This window comes from Dasypus novemcinctus, chromosome 12 (assembly GCF_030445035.2).
Source record: "Dasypus novemcinctus isolate mDasNov1 chromosome 12, mDasNov1.1.hap2, whole genome shotgun sequence".
In the NCBI taxonomy this organism is placed as follows: domain Eukaryota; kingdom Metazoa; phylum Chordata; class Mammalia; order Cingulata; family Dasypodidae; genus Dasypus; species Dasypus novemcinctus.
Window position 1 is genome coordinate 96,490,259 of NC_080684.1, and position 14,768 is coordinate 96,505,026.

At 51.5% G+C, this 14,768-nt stretch overlaps 1 protein-coding gene and 1 long non-coding RNA gene across 6 annotated transcripts in view; one reads left to right on the forward strand and one right to left on the reverse strand.

Moving 5' to 3' along the window:
- The window catches only part of LOC105745932 (uncharacterized), a 67,949-nt gene extending 62,127 nt beyond the window's left edge, over nucleotides 1-5,822 (forward strand). For all 5 annotated transcript variants that reach the window (XR_011650311.1, XR_011650313.1, XR_011650314.1 and 2 more), the window contains one exon: nucleotides 5,294-5,822. This is a non-coding gene — a long non-coding RNA (uncharacterized lncRNA). The remainder of the gene's footprint in view (nucleotides 1-5,293) is intronic.
- Nucleotides 1-14,768, reverse strand: part of CACNG2 (calcium voltage-gated channel auxiliary subunit gamma 2) — a 121,715-nt gene that overhangs the window by 26,486 nt on the left and 80,461 nt on the right. The window lies entirely within an intron of this gene.

Below are 14,768 nucleotides of genomic sequence, written 5' to 3' on the forward strand. Positions count from 1 at the left end.
CCAGGTACTGGAAGGACTGTTTGTCTTCTTGTGAGGCCCCCCGGGACGACCACAGGAGCAGCCCTGTAGGAAAGGTGGCGAGCCAGTGCCCAGCTCCTCAGAGGATGAGGGGGCCGACCCCGGAGTCGGTGGGTGACAGTGAGCAGGAGGGAGTTGAGGGGAGCGTGGCGCAGCATGCATTTCACAGAGGCAGGCAGTTTAGGGAGGAGGAAAGGGAAATGTTCTGGAAACAGCAGTGAGGAGCAGGGAGGCTCTTACCCAAGGATGTGGTTCATAAAATACCCCTGTGGGAGGGGGTGCAGGGTGGTCCTTCCCCTCAGTGCAAGAAGGGAAGGGGGGAATAGATGGAGGGATTTGCTGACATTGGGACAAATTCTGGAGGGCCCAGAGGAAGGATTTCTGAGTGGTGGTGGAGGAAGGGAGATTTTGGGTCACTAGGGCATTTGAGGAGCATGAGGGCCAGGTGACTTGTAATGAGGAGTGGCCGAGGTTAACGGGAGGCTGGGCCTGCTGGGATCGGTCCCTGTGGTCCCTGAGGCTGAAGGTGTCAGTGAGGCTGAGGGTCAGTTGAGGCTTACGGGGTCCCTGGGAGCACTTGGAGCCCTGTGGGCCCTGGGTCAGTCCACTGATGGTGGTGCTGAGGCTCATGAAGGGGCGGCGGAGCGAGCAGCACTCAGCCTGTCTGTGGAATTTAAAGGATGTCGAACAGCCACGTTGACAGACAAATGCTTTGGTCAGTAAAGAGTGGTGGTAATCTTGTTTTCCTGGTGCCCAGTTGGGCAGACCTCCACTGTACCTCTTTATTCTAGTTGGTGGTAGTCCTGCCCAGGGATTGGAGCCACCTTCAGGCATAGCTGGGTCCAGGTGCTCATTCATCTGGGTCTCTCTCCATCTCCCACTTTGGCTTTCCTCTCTGCTGGCTTCTTTCTCTGGCAGGTTCTCTCCCCACAGTACAGACTAAGGGCTTGCTAAGAGTCCAGCACTGGGGTAGTGAAGGCAAATCTAACCTGATCCCTGCCTTTCACGGGTTCACAGTTGAACCAGAAAAGAATGGAGTTGACTAGGATGTGAGCCTTATGCACTGGATCACGGGGACATACCAGGCCTTATGGGAACACAGTTGTTCAGCTAACATGCGGGTAGCACTGACTGCATGCCATGCTGTGTGCAGCGTGCTGGGGACATGGAAGAAAGTGCACTGTTTCTGTCCTCAGGAAACTCACAGTCTATGGTGGGAGACAGAAAACAGATCTGCAGTGTAGCTGGATATTGTTGGGGCAGAGGAAAGCAGAGTGTGTTTGGGAGCACACAGAAGGGACACCTGTCCTAGGTGTGTGAGTGTGTGGGTGTTAACACGGGAGGGGACAGATGGTTCTGTCTCAGGCAACCAGGAGAGCTGGGGTGGAGAGGAAGGCTGAAGGCAGTGGCGGCTCGCCCTGGCTCCCAGGAGCTGACCACTAGCAGCTCTTAACGCAGGGGAGCGTGTGAGACCAGCCACGGTGGGGGTGTTTGCCCCACAGGGACACAAGTCAGGGTTTCCCCCTCCACTCCCATCCTGAGAGCCACATACTGTGGAACCTTTACCCGCACACCCCTAGGTGAAAAGCAGTCCTGGGTGAGGGGTCAGCTGATGCAAGGACGTGACATCCTTGTGGGACTGGAGATTCACAGAGAGTCTGGGTGGGTGAGGGTGAGGGCAGGAGAGGACAAGAGAGGGGGGAGGGGGCCGGATCCCACTGGGGCCTGTGGTCCAGGCTGCCCCGAGGAGGGGGTGTCTTCCTGCCCACTCTCCCCACAGGCATTGGCTCTGAGCTTTTGGGTGGATGGAGAGGAGTCTCCCCCACCATGAACTTTAAAGGATTATTCAGCCAAGGGCCCCAGATTGTGAAATCTACCCCCGACCCAGAACCTGCACAGGAAATCTCTACTGAACCCCCGCTCCTTCCCAGAAGGGCAGCGGTGCCCCCGCCGCTCCCTGCCGGCCGACCCCGAAGCTGAGTGACTTCAGGCCAAGCTCAGGCGGAAAAGCCAAGGGCTGTGCCTTAGGCTGCTGCAGCTCTGCCTCCAGGAATTTTCTGTTTCAGACGGGAAATTTCGGCTCGCCGGTATTAAGTAGTTTAAAAGGAGGTTTCATCAGTTTTGTAAAAAGCACATTAATATCTCACACCACCAACTGCTGCCTCGTTTCCCTGAGATACAATAAGCTCCTCATAAACCTGGTCATTAGGGGCTGAACAGACGCTGTTTTATTTTCCACATATTCATGAGTTGCTGAAAGAGCAGCCCCGGAGCCTGAGCGGCCAGGGCTGAGCGGCCAGGGCTGGAGCGGCCTGGGGAGGAGGCTGCCTAAGTAATTTTTTAAGTGAAGCAAATGACGGGTTTGGTGGGAGCCACTTTCTCTGTGTTCTAAACGTTTTCTGCTTGGGGCTTTTTGCTTTCCTGGCAGGGTGCTCCCTGACGGTAGGGATTTGGGAGCCTGGGGTGAGTGAGGGCTGGATTCGTTCCAGCTGGAGCCCAGGCCGTGGCAGAGCAGGTGCCGGGCCCTTTGAAGACACTAGCCCATGAGTTCATGTGTTCATTCTTTCATTCGTTCATTCATTCGTTCCTTCATTCATGGATCCTTTGGAGTGAGTGGTAGGTCCTGTGTAGGCTCTGGGTCAGGGGTAGAAATCCGTTCTCTGAGTCTGCCTGTTCTGTTTTCCCTGAGCTCTGCCCTCTCAGAAGCCCTGTGCATTCAGGGCCTGGACCCCAGCGCTGGGCACTTGCTCCCACCATCTTCTGGTTGGATCCTGAAATGATTCTCTTGAAAGATTTACTCAGAAGCGAATGTGGCTCAAGCAATTGGGCTCCTGTCTACCATATAGGAGGTCCAGGTTCAATGCCCAGGGCCTCTCGGGGAAGGCAAGCTGGCCCATGTGGTGAGCTGGCCCACACAGAGTGCTGGCCTGTGCAGAGTGCTGGCCTGCGCCGAGTGCTGCCACGAGCAGGAGGGCTGGCCCGCGCAGGAGTCCTGGCCTGTGCGGAGAGCTGGCGCAGCAAGCTCCTTTTTGCAACAAAAGGAGACACAGAGGAGAGATTATAAGAGACTCAGCAGACCAGGTTGCTGAGGTGGCACAAGAGAATGATGGGCTCTTTCCCACTCCAGAAGGTCCCAGAATGAGTTCCTGGAGCTGCCTAATGAGAATTCAAGCAGACACAGAAGAACAGGCAGTGAATGGACACAGAGAGCAGACAATGGGGGGAGGGAGGGGAAATAAATAAATCTTTTAAAAAAGATTTATTTATTTATTTTACCCCCCACCTGCAGCCCATGTCCATTTGCTGTGGGTTCTTCTGTGGCCGCTTGTCTTCTCTTTACGCAGCACTGGGAACCAATCCTGGCACCTTCCTGAGCCACTTCAGCTCCCTCTGAAATGATTCCCGTCTCTGCAGCAATTTCTTTACACATGATACAGGGAAAGAGATTGGGTTCTGGACCCAGAAAGATCTGCCTCTGCCAGCTATTATTACCTGTGCAGCCTTGAGCAAGACATGTGACCTCTCTGGGCCGCCGGGTCATGAGCTGTAAGATGGGGACATTGATCCCTGCCCCAGCAGGGGCAATTCGGAGCACTCAGCCCTGGAAGCAAAGGCTCCTAGCCAGGTCCCCGACCCTGAGCAGGCCCTCCTTTAAATGATGCCTTCTCGGGGTGTTTCTTGAGTGCCCTCAGCTGGAAAGACTCTTTTCCTCTGCTGTGCTCCTCGTGCTTCCAGGCTCTAGTGGGCATAGCCTCACCTGGGCATCATGAGGACCAGGCTCAGTTCAGCGGGTCAGGGATGGGCCTGAGGGTCTGCCTTTCTAACAAGTGTCCAGGGAATGCCACTGCTGCAGGTGGCCAGAGCGCACTCCGGGTAGGGAGGCCGTAGACACTTGGTGTCTGTTTTGATCAGATGCTGTGGTCTGCTATCATGGTTAGGGAGCTGCACATCTGTAAGCAATTCAAGGGCAGAATTTCTTCCAGAGAGTTCTCTGAACGCACCATATTTCCCTTGAACTCTAGGATGCTCCCATTCTTTCTACACTTTTTTTTAAGGAGGTACCTGGGATTGAACCCAGGACCTCATATGGGTGAGGCAAGTGCTCAGCCGCTGAGCTACATCCTCTCTGCTCTTCACATTTTTTATTGTCTTTTTTTTTTAAAAGATACATAGATGACACAAAATGTTACATTAAAAAATATGAGGTTCCCATATACCCTATTCCCTGCCCCCCCACTCCTCCCACAACTTCTTTCATCAGTGTGGCACATTCATTGCATTTAATGAATACATTTTGGAGCACTGCTACACCACATGGATTATAGTTTACATTGTAGTTTATCTTCATGTTTTAATACTTGTGAAATTGGGATGTGTCTTACAATCAATGGGTTCTTTTCTGCAGTGTGCTTCTTTTCTCCTGAAAAGTCATTATTACATTGATTGTGTGTCTTATAATTAATGTTAACAGGTACCTGAGAAATGTTTATTGAATGAACAAATGAATGAAGCAGTGCATGCACGTGTACAGGTGTGTGTATGTATGTGTGTACATGTGCACACGTGTGTGGGCAGGAAGTGTACTACACATTTCTTTTCTCTAAAACAGATGGGGCTTCATGCCAAGTGTTGGAATCCTGCAGGAGGATGTACCAGGAACTTTGGCACCTCTCATATTTTTTGATAAGATCAAAATAGGTGCATACCCTGTACCCTAGTTATTAATATTTCTCCTAGAAATATGCTATTGAGAAACCCTTACATGTATGACCAAGGAAACGTGTGAGGATGTTCATAGCAGCAAAAAACTGGGAACAACCTACAGGTCTATTGTCAGAAGAGTGGACAATACCTTGTAGTATGTTAATATAATGGGATATCATACAGCACTGGAGGTGAATGGATTGTAACTACCCATGCCAACGCCGATGGATTCCACAAATGTGATATTGAACAAAAAAATCAGGTGCAGAAAAATCATATGGTATGATTCCATTTTCACAAAGTTAAAACCGTGTCAAATAGACTAGGGATTGTCTAGGAATCTATGTGTCTGTGGTAAAACCATAAAGTAAGCAAGGGAAGGATAAAGCACAAAATTACCTGTGGTATCGGGCAGGGCACATACTTGCTTTGACGTACTGTGGCTGTTCTATTATTTAACCTGGTGGTAGGGGCATCGGTGCTCACTTTACTGTTATTTTTTTATACCTTGCTGTGGCAGAGCCTGCTGGTAGTTTCCTAATACCCTCCCTGTTCTCTCCTTCTTTCCAAGTTTTGCCTGGGATATAGGCTTTTGTTCCCAGCCTCCCTTGTGGCTAGGAGTGGCCATAAGACTCAGTTCTGACCAATGGGATACAAGTGTAAGGATGTGAGGATCATCTAAGAAGTGTCCTTCCAGGGCTGGGGTGTGCCCTGTGCAGCGCTTCCTTCACATGGAATACGGAGCGCCCGCCGCCATCCTGGATCATGAAGTGGCCTTGAGAATGGAATACCGCATGGTGGTGGAAGATGATGGAGGGCACGTGGGCTGTGCCTCTGTGGAGCGTCACAAGAGCCCTGAACATCTCATCTCCAGAGTTTTGCAATGAGAGAGAAATAAACTTCTATCTTTTAAATTTAATTTAAAAAAAGCTTGTAACCAAACCTAACCTTACATAACCACATGTTAAAATAGTCTTTATGTATGTATTTAATATTAAACACATTTCCAAGAAGGCAATTTGTTGGGCCTTCAGTGGTTGGCGTATTGTAGGTGCTCACTAAATATCCCTGGACTAATTGAATGAATGGATATATTAAAAGTTGTCTCCATGCTTCTCGCAACCCCTCTTTTGAGGACTGTTGAGCACCTTTACTGCTGTGCAGGGCTGGCTGTTGCTGTGAATAAGGAGGGGTCGTTTCTGAGAATGACCGTGGGAGGTGGGTTAAATCAGCTTTTGATTAAGGGGGCCAGGAAAGGGGGCTAAGATGGTGGGTTTGACCTCAGTGCTTAGAGATCATGGAGGGATCCCAGAGACAGTGGTGAGGGCCCCTGCCTGGGGGCTGGGCTGGGGGTGGGAGCTCTGGGGAGGGGTGTCAGCCTGGCTGACTTGAATGTGGCCTTGTCCTCACTGGTTGGCGGATGGATATGGACCTGACCTTGCCAGGGCTGAGAACTTGGAAGACTTCAAGAAACACGTCATGGACTCACAGCTCTGTCCCTAGGGATAGAGCTGACTCTGAAGCAGGTCCAAACCGAAATGAGTGCACATGCAGGGCAGCTTTCACAGTTCCTGGGAAAACCTCAGACCCAATTCACACTCCAATGTGATTGAAAGTCTGTTCCTGATGAGGTCGTGGGACTCTGGACGGGTAAGTAGCCAACCTAGAATGTAATCCCTGAAGCAAGTCTGTAGGTCTGGCATCGTCATAGGCCAGGAAGGAGTGTTGGCTTAACCTTCCCAAAATATCAATTCATTGCCACTCTTACTACTAGAGAGGCACTGAAGCTCAGCAGTGAGCTTCACTGTCTGGTGGTTGGCAACCTGGAGTCATATTAGGAAAGTCACTGAACCTCTCTGAGCCTCAGTCTCCTCATCTGTAAGTGGGGAGACAAAAAGATCTAACTCATGGGGTTGTGGCTAGAATTGCATAAAACACTACACGGAGAGGGGTTAGTTCAGGGCCTGGCACCTGTAGGTGCTTGAGATGTGGTAGGCATCACTGCCCACTGCAGGGTCGGTCCCATCTGGGGGCTTGCGTGGCTCATCCACAGTTCCTGCCCTCAAGAAGGTGACTGCAATCTGACATACTATGTCAAGAGTGCTACCCTAGATGTGTAGATCCTAGGAAACAGGACTGTTGAAAGGACTCTGCCAACCCCAGAGCCCTAGGATTAGGTGAATAATGACTAAATCCTGCAGTGCATCAGCAGCTAGAAGTTCACCTTAAGAGACCTGGCGGTGTGGGGGCAAGCTCGCTGTGCCCCTCAGCAAGAGAGCTTGAGTTCGGGCTTTCTTCCTGCCATTTATTAACCATGTGACCTTGGACAAGACACTTACTTTCCAGCTCTTTCATTCGTTTGGTATTTCAGCCAGTCCTCCAGGCTTCGCTGAGGGCCTGCTGGGGTTGTCGTTGAGCTGGGCGCGGGGCCGGGGGGAGGAGCTACACAGAAGGAGTTCCTGCTCCGAGAACAAATAATCAACTTCCACAACCCAGAGTGAAAACTGCGGCGACAACAACAACGATGGCTGGTGTTGTGGAGAAGCTGTCATGAGCCAGGCACGGGGCTAAATGCTTTCCACTTCAACCCCTAAAAACCTTTTGAGGCTGGTGTAATTGTTTTCTTCACTTGAAAGATGAGAAAACTGAGACACAGTGAGGTGGGTGATGGATCGAAGGATTCACTGCTAGTGAGAGTGAGGGAGCTGGGCGTGGCCCCCAGGCTGTGGACTTCCAGGTAACCACTAAACTACCCAGGCACAGCAGAACACGAGGTGTGGGGGTGGGTGGGAGGGGTCATGGGTGGTGGTGGGGTTGTCAGGAAGGCTTCCTGGAGGAGGCCCCGTCTCAGCTGAGCCATGAGGACAAGTTGGAGTTGGTAGATGAAAGGGATGGAGCGGAGGTGCTAGGAAGAAGAGCAAGGCCGACCAGGAGGAGGTCGGGGTCCCGAGGCCAAGGGAGTCTGTGTGCAAGACGGAAACCAGCTGGCAATGAGTGTGTGCGTGCGTGCGCGGGCGCATGTGTGAGAAAGCTGTTGGGAGGGGTAGCAGCAGCGATCGGGTTGTTCAGGGTCTAGGAAGCCATTTAAAGCAGGAGCTAGGGGCAAAGCAGAGCTCCCGAGGGTGTGCTAAGCCAGAGGCTGGTGTGACCAGATCTGTGGCCCAGGATGACCACTTTAGTGGGGGAATGGGCTGGGAGGGGCCAACCCAGAACCCATGGGTCCAACTAGGTCTCCATAGTCTCTTGCCGGGACAAGAGTGAGAGATGGAGAAAGGAGTGGGATCAGTGGGGGTGGAGAGGGTGGATGGATGTGAGATGGACTGAGTTATCTGTGAAGTGGGGACAAGGAGACCAGTCCTGCTTCCCTGGGGGTGTGATCGAATAGACGAGATGAAGGGTAGGAAAGCCACTGGGGAGACTACAGAAGCCTGCGCAGAGCTACAGGCTGATCAGTGCAGGTGCGCCTGAGTGAATGGCGCCGGGTTAGAAACAAAGCTGCCTCCGTAACCGCGCTTTCCCCTCCCTGGACTACTCGCTGCTCTACAATTTACTAATTGTGTGACCTTGGGCAAGTCACTTCCCCTCCTCCAAGGCTCAGTCTTCTCCTTTGTAAAATGGGGGCAGGATTGTTGTAAAAATGAATGAGATAATGTGCAAAAGTTCTGGCACCCCACCTCCAAGAGCAAAACATTTCCATCATTCCAAATTAAAAAAAAGTGCTGGCACAAAATAGAAGTACACTATGTGCTAGGGAAATACAAATCCCTACAGGGATAGCATCTCTCCCATTCCATGTGCACAAAGACTGCGTGGCCCGACAGCCAGGCCAGTGTTCTGTGGACTGCGCCATCCGAGGGACACTCCTTCCTGCTAGCATTTCATAAAAGTCTCCACTTTTGGCCCAGATTCCTCCATGCGGCTTTTCCTGCTTTTTAGAATCCATCTTAATTTTCTGTCTACCGATTTTCCTCTCCTTGGTTCGATTTCACCCGCTTGGGCACGCTCAGTTTCCTGGCAGAGAACCAGGCCACAGTGGTCACCGGCGCCCACACCACAAACCCACGAGGGCGGAAAGGACTCACGCCGTGAGGAGCCACAGGCCTGTGGGTGCCCATCGAACCGCACCCCAGTTCCCAAGCCAAAGACACTGTCCTGCCCAGAATCTCCAGGACTGCCATTGCCTGCGGGGTGAAGGGCAGACCTTCCCGGCTGTTCCAGTCTGGCCCAAAGCTTCCTGTCGTATCTGCCCTGGCTCCCTGCTTTCATAAAAGCATTTGCCCATTTCCTGGATCCCATCTTTGCCCAAGCTTTCCCTGCCAGCTGAAGCAAGCTCTCCCCTCCTCTCCACCTAAAACAATGTCCGTTTAACTCCAGAGGGTGGAGCCAGGGGTCACGGGTGGGAGGTGTGGCACAGCCGGGCCTCGGGTGAGGTGTGGAGGGTGCAAGATTGGAGGAGGCCCCCCTGAGGGTCGGGAGTGAAGCGAGGCCTCCAGCAGTCTTGCACCGGCTTGCGGTCGTAGCCTCCTGGCCCGCCCTGACCAATGGCTTGGAACACCAGGAGCTGTTCTAGTCCGGGGCCTAGAACCTGAAATCCTGCCAGCAGGGCCGCTCCCTGAAGGCTCTGGGGAAGGATTCTTCCTTATTCTTCCAGCTTCTGGAGGCTTCGGGCAATCCTTGGCATTCCATGATGCGCATCACTCCGCTCTCTGCCTCCCCCACGGCCTCCTTCCCTGTGCAGATCTGTCTCGGGGTGTCCTCTCCTTCTTGTAAGGACACCAGGGATTGGGTCTGGGGCCCACCGTAATCCACTGTGGCCTCATCTTAGCCTGTATCTTAATGACATCTGTCCAGCCCCCATTTCAAATGAGGTCACATTCACAGTGGCTGGAGTTAGGGCTTGAACAGATCTCTTGGGGGTGGGGGGCAATTCAACCCATTACCCTGCCCTGGCTGGGGTCCTGTGTAGGGCGGCACATAGGTTGGTACCCAGTATGTGTCGTGCCTCCCCAGGTAGTGAGCTGCCTGCCCTTGGAGGTGCCACGTGGAATCTGCCCCTTAGGGTGCTGAAGAGGGAATTTCTGTCCTGGCTGGGAGGAGGAGTAGATGGCTTCTAGTGTCCTTCCAACCACAAGAAGTCTCCCTGGATCCTCAGCCCAGATCCTCCTCTCCCTCCATTCAATTCTGCTATTACCTTCCAGTTCACTCACCTGGCAGTTAACAACAGGCTGCCTTGTGACAGCTCTAATATTGCTGTCTTGTCTTATTGTTTCAGTTTTCATGAGTTTATGTCCCATTTTCCTAGTAGAATTCCATCTCCCTTGAGGACAGGCATTGAACTGTAGACTTTCTGGTCTCTCTCTCAGGGGGTTTGGGAGACTCTACAACTTATTAAAAGTCCTCTCTGTGCCAGTACTTTGTATATCAGCGATTTAATGACCATACTAACCCCATGGGTAGAGCCTCTTCATGAGCCCAGTCTGCAGATGAGGAACTGGAGGCTCAGAGGGCTTGCTCTGTGTTAGCTATCACTATTGCTAGAGATTTGGGATGGATGCTAGCAGAACACCTGGGTGTGTGGCCTGGGGAAAGTTGCTTAACCTCTTTGAACCCCAGTTTCCTTTCTGTAAAATGGAATGACAGTCTTACGTCTAGTTTATTAGAGCTCTTAGAACAGGGCCTGGAATGCGTTTTCAGTACGCATTGGCTATTATTATTACCACAGCTGCTATCAAAAGTGTGGCAGACCTTGTCACATCTAGAAAAAGAATGATCAGAATGCAAGGCTTAGTGTTTCCAGGTGCTAAGAAGATCTGGACTGGCCATCCAGAGAGAAGAAAGGCCACTGGCCTTCAGTATTGCTCCTTTCTCCAGGAGAACACTGGTTTGGAAACCATTCATATTAGTGGAAACATGAGGTTTTTATGAGTTTAATGGTAGGAATCTGTCCCCTAAACGTGATCACTTTGGGGGAAAGGACAGAGAGTTCTTGAAACTCCACAACTGAGGGCAAGACATTGGCATTAATGATTGATTAATGAATTAATTAAAAACAATTTGGCAGTCTTCTCTGTGCCAGGCGCCTCGCTAGGGAAGCAGATAAGGACGAGCAGGCAAAAATCTTGGCTCTGGGGGGAGGGGCAGTTGCGTAAACCGAGGACCAAAGTGTGGTGTGATAACGCGGGACAGAGAGCCTGTCCTGAAGCCCTGCCTGTGTCAGAGAGGAGCCCGGGACAGCCAAACCACCTTCACCTTTCCCCTGCAGTCCCTGGGAGGAAAGGGATTCTTGGGGGATGAGGAGCATCTCAGAGAGAAGTTACAGCTGATCCAGACAGCTCAGAGTGCAAAAATGAGGAGAGAGACTGAGTTGGGGGCACCCATCATTGCGGGCATGTGCAAGAGCCGGAGGGAAGCTCTTGGGGGCGCCGCCAAGGCCTCTGCCATCTCGCCGGGGGAGAGTGGGTGCTAGAAAGACGCACCGTGCAGGAGCCTCTGCCCACAGTTGGCTGCTAAGAGCAACGCTTTCCTTGCTGTTGGGAAGGCAAACTGTTTGCATTTCTGTCATTTCAAACAATGTGGTGTTGTGACACTCTGGAATCTGGAGATAAATGTTTAATAAGAGGATTCAATTTGATATGATGTCGGAACTTAATTAGATCCACAAGGCTCAGAGGACTCGGTGGGCCCTTCAGCTGGAAGCTCTTCAAGGGGCTTGCGTGCCGGGATGTCCAGCTCTGCCAAGGGGCTGTGGGGGCAGGTATGGCACATCGCAACCTTGAGACCTGGCCGCTGCAGATTCTGGCTCACGGCCACTGTTTTTGGCAGTTCTGGTGGAGGTGATGGAGGGTCCTGGCCAGTTCTGGTGGAGGTGATAGAGGAAGCTGGCCAGTTTCCAGATTGGAAATCTGCCTTTGCTAGGATTGGGGCTGAGGCATGTGGGCGTGGGATGACGCAAAGGAACCTGTCCTCCCTGTGGCTCAACTGCATGACCCCAGTCGGGTGAGGACTCATCAGAAGAAGCCAGGCTTGGGTAGGGAAACTGTCTTTAAGCTCACTTGGCCCTGAGCCCAGGAGCACTGAAGGTCAAGGCTGCTGGAATCCCAGCCCGGGCTGACATTCTGCAGGTTCATTTCGATACAGCCACACAGGTTGCCAAATAAGGGTTGGTAAAATGCCTGCTCTCCAAACACCCCAAGTGCCCCATCCCCCCATTACCTTGATCTCCCCAGGGGTCTCGCCCCAACTAAAGGGTTGAAGGCTGGCAAGCAGGGTGCCCCCAGGCGTGGGTCCAGCACCATGGACAGCACCTGTGCGGCCTAGCAACGGCCTGAGGCCTCAGCAGATGTGAAATATGTTAACTATCACTCCAACTCACGGCTGTAAAAATGACAGCAGTCTGGGCAGTCAGGAGTATAGACCTAGGAGCTTGAACTTCAGAGTCAGATCCCCTGAGTTCAAGAGCCTCCGCGTGGCCCGCTGAGAGCTGTGCTAATTCTCAGAGCCTCATCTGTAAACAGGGTTAATGGCACCTACATCGAAATGTGGCTGTGAGGGTCAAAGCATAAATAATGTGGGCGGTTCCCAGGTGTATTGGGTAGCACTTTAGACTTGGCTGCCAGCAATCCGTTCCGTCACAGTGAGACGCTTTTAACGGTGTAGAATATAGTGTTATGTTGTCTGGAGGTAGGCTGTCTGGATTCAAATCTCAGCCCTGCTGCTAACTAGCCACCGCCTTGGGCAAGAAATATCACCTCTTAGAGTCCTCAGCCGAAAAATGAGATAAGGAATATTGTGGTAGACTGAACCACGAGCTCAGCCACGACATGCTTTTAACCTTGATGCCTGGTCCTGTGGGTGTGAACTCATTTGTAAATAGGCCCCTTGCCATGTGTTATTAGCAAAGGTGCGGCCCAGGTGAATCAGGGTGGGTCGTGAACAGAATTACTGGAGTCCTTTAGAAGCAGGAGAAATTTGTATGCGGTGAGTCAGAGAACGCTGCAGGAAGAAGCCAGAAGTCAGCGGAAACCAGAGGAGAAACACGGAAGGAAAGCAAGGACGTGGTTATGTGAGAGGAGCCAGAGCTGCTAGCCAAGGAGCTGCAAGGATTGCCGCAAGCCATCACCAGGATGCTGCAGGCGTCGGGGGAAAGCGTGGCCTTGTGGTGTCTTGATCTGGGATTGCTGGCCTCTAAAACTGTGCGCCAATCAATTCTTGTTGTTTAGGCTGACCTGTTGTGTGCTATTTGTCATAGCAGCATGGCAAACTGGGACAAGTACTTACTTTACTGGGTTTTTGGAAGGATAAACAAACTGACAATTGTAAAGGACTTAGAAGAGTACCTGGCACATGGTAGGGATTGGATAAATATTAACCATTACTATAGTATTATGTAAAGTACCTGGTGCATAGTTGGTGCTTAATAAATAGTAGCAACCACAACCACTTAGAGTGATCTTCTGCTCCTCCTGTGTCCCTGGGAGCCTTGCCAGCATCCTTGTCCCTCATTGCTTCTAGCACCCAGTGTTTTTAGTCCCCACAAACCTCATCACTTGTTTGGGCGGAGAGGGCCCCTCCTGGTGCTACTTCTCCCTCATCCCTCCTGACTGGCCAGCACCTGCCTCGTTATTTAGTGAACCAGATCCTCCATCATGAGCATCAACATACGCCCAAAGAATGCTCTCCCTGGGTCTCCTCGATCCTCATTTCCTCAAATGTACCATCTCCACCACACTCCAGGTCCTGCCACCACTTAGAGGCACTTGGGACATTTAAAATCAGCGAATGAACAAGAGAATTGCCAAAAGCATGGGAGAGGATGCTTTTTACCAGTGTGTAACCGACTGCAGGCATCTCATCAGTTAGACTTGCCTTCTCCCATGAATACTGCGATGTCCAAAGCTGCTCTACTGGGTGCCAGCCCTGGGAGATGCCAGTAGGGGCTACATCGTAAAAGGGTCCCATCATCAAATAAGTTTGGGAAATGCTGGACTAAATGAAGTTAAATGGGTTTCCTTGCGGCAAGTCTTTCCAGAACCTTTAAAAGGCCAATTGTATTAAGATCAAATGTGAAAATAGAGCACAGAGCCTTTCCAAAAAGTCCTTTCACTAGAGACTGTGTGTGTGTGTGTGTGTGTGAGTGAATGCAGGTATCACATCTCACGGGGCTGGATTCTTTGGCTCCTCTTGGGAAAACAGTACATTAAATGAATCTTGGATTTCACACCTGTACTTTCACAAGAGCAGAGGGTTAATGATAATGTAGGGTGCAAAGGATTCCAATACCTTTCTTCTTCTTCCTTGAGTGTTAGCGCAGGAGGCGTTTCTACACATCTAGCGATTCCCTACAACCTGCCCTGCCCCCTGTGCCCTCCGCCCTGGGTGTCGGACCCCACAGCCACCTGGTTTTCTTCCCACTTATTTTCAGGATCTTTGCAAACTCCTCTTCCTCTATTTTGTAAGTTGGATGTTCTTGGGACTCTTTCCTTGGCCCCTTCTCTTTTCACCCTCTCTCTATACCTTGGAGAATCCTATCTCATGGCTTCAATTTTCATCGTTGTACTAATGACCCACAAATCTTTATCTCCAACCCAGACCTGTCTGTTTACCTTTGACTTCCTGGGTGAACCCCCGGGAATATCCCACAAAAGTCTAAACCTCAGTCTGGACATACCGTCTATTTCTCCCAAATTCCTTCTTCCCCCATGGGCTTCTGGTTTCTCAGGCCATACACCAGGGAGTCATCCTTGATTCCTGCCTCTCCCCATCTTGACCCCCCACCTGATCACCAATTCTTTGATGTGTCCTGACTCGTCTGGGATACCACCGACCTGGAGGAACCACCCTTCAACCCCCTGTCCCATCTCACATACCTCCAATCCACTGTCTACCCTTCATCCACTGTAATTTTCAAAAGGTGAACTCTGCTCAGCCTCTCCCTGGCTCAAAGACCTTCAGTGTCTCCCCATTCCTACAGGATGAGGTCCAAACTCGTCGACAGGCCTGCAGGCGCCACCACAGTCTGACTCCTGCTTAGCTCTCTTCCTCAGATG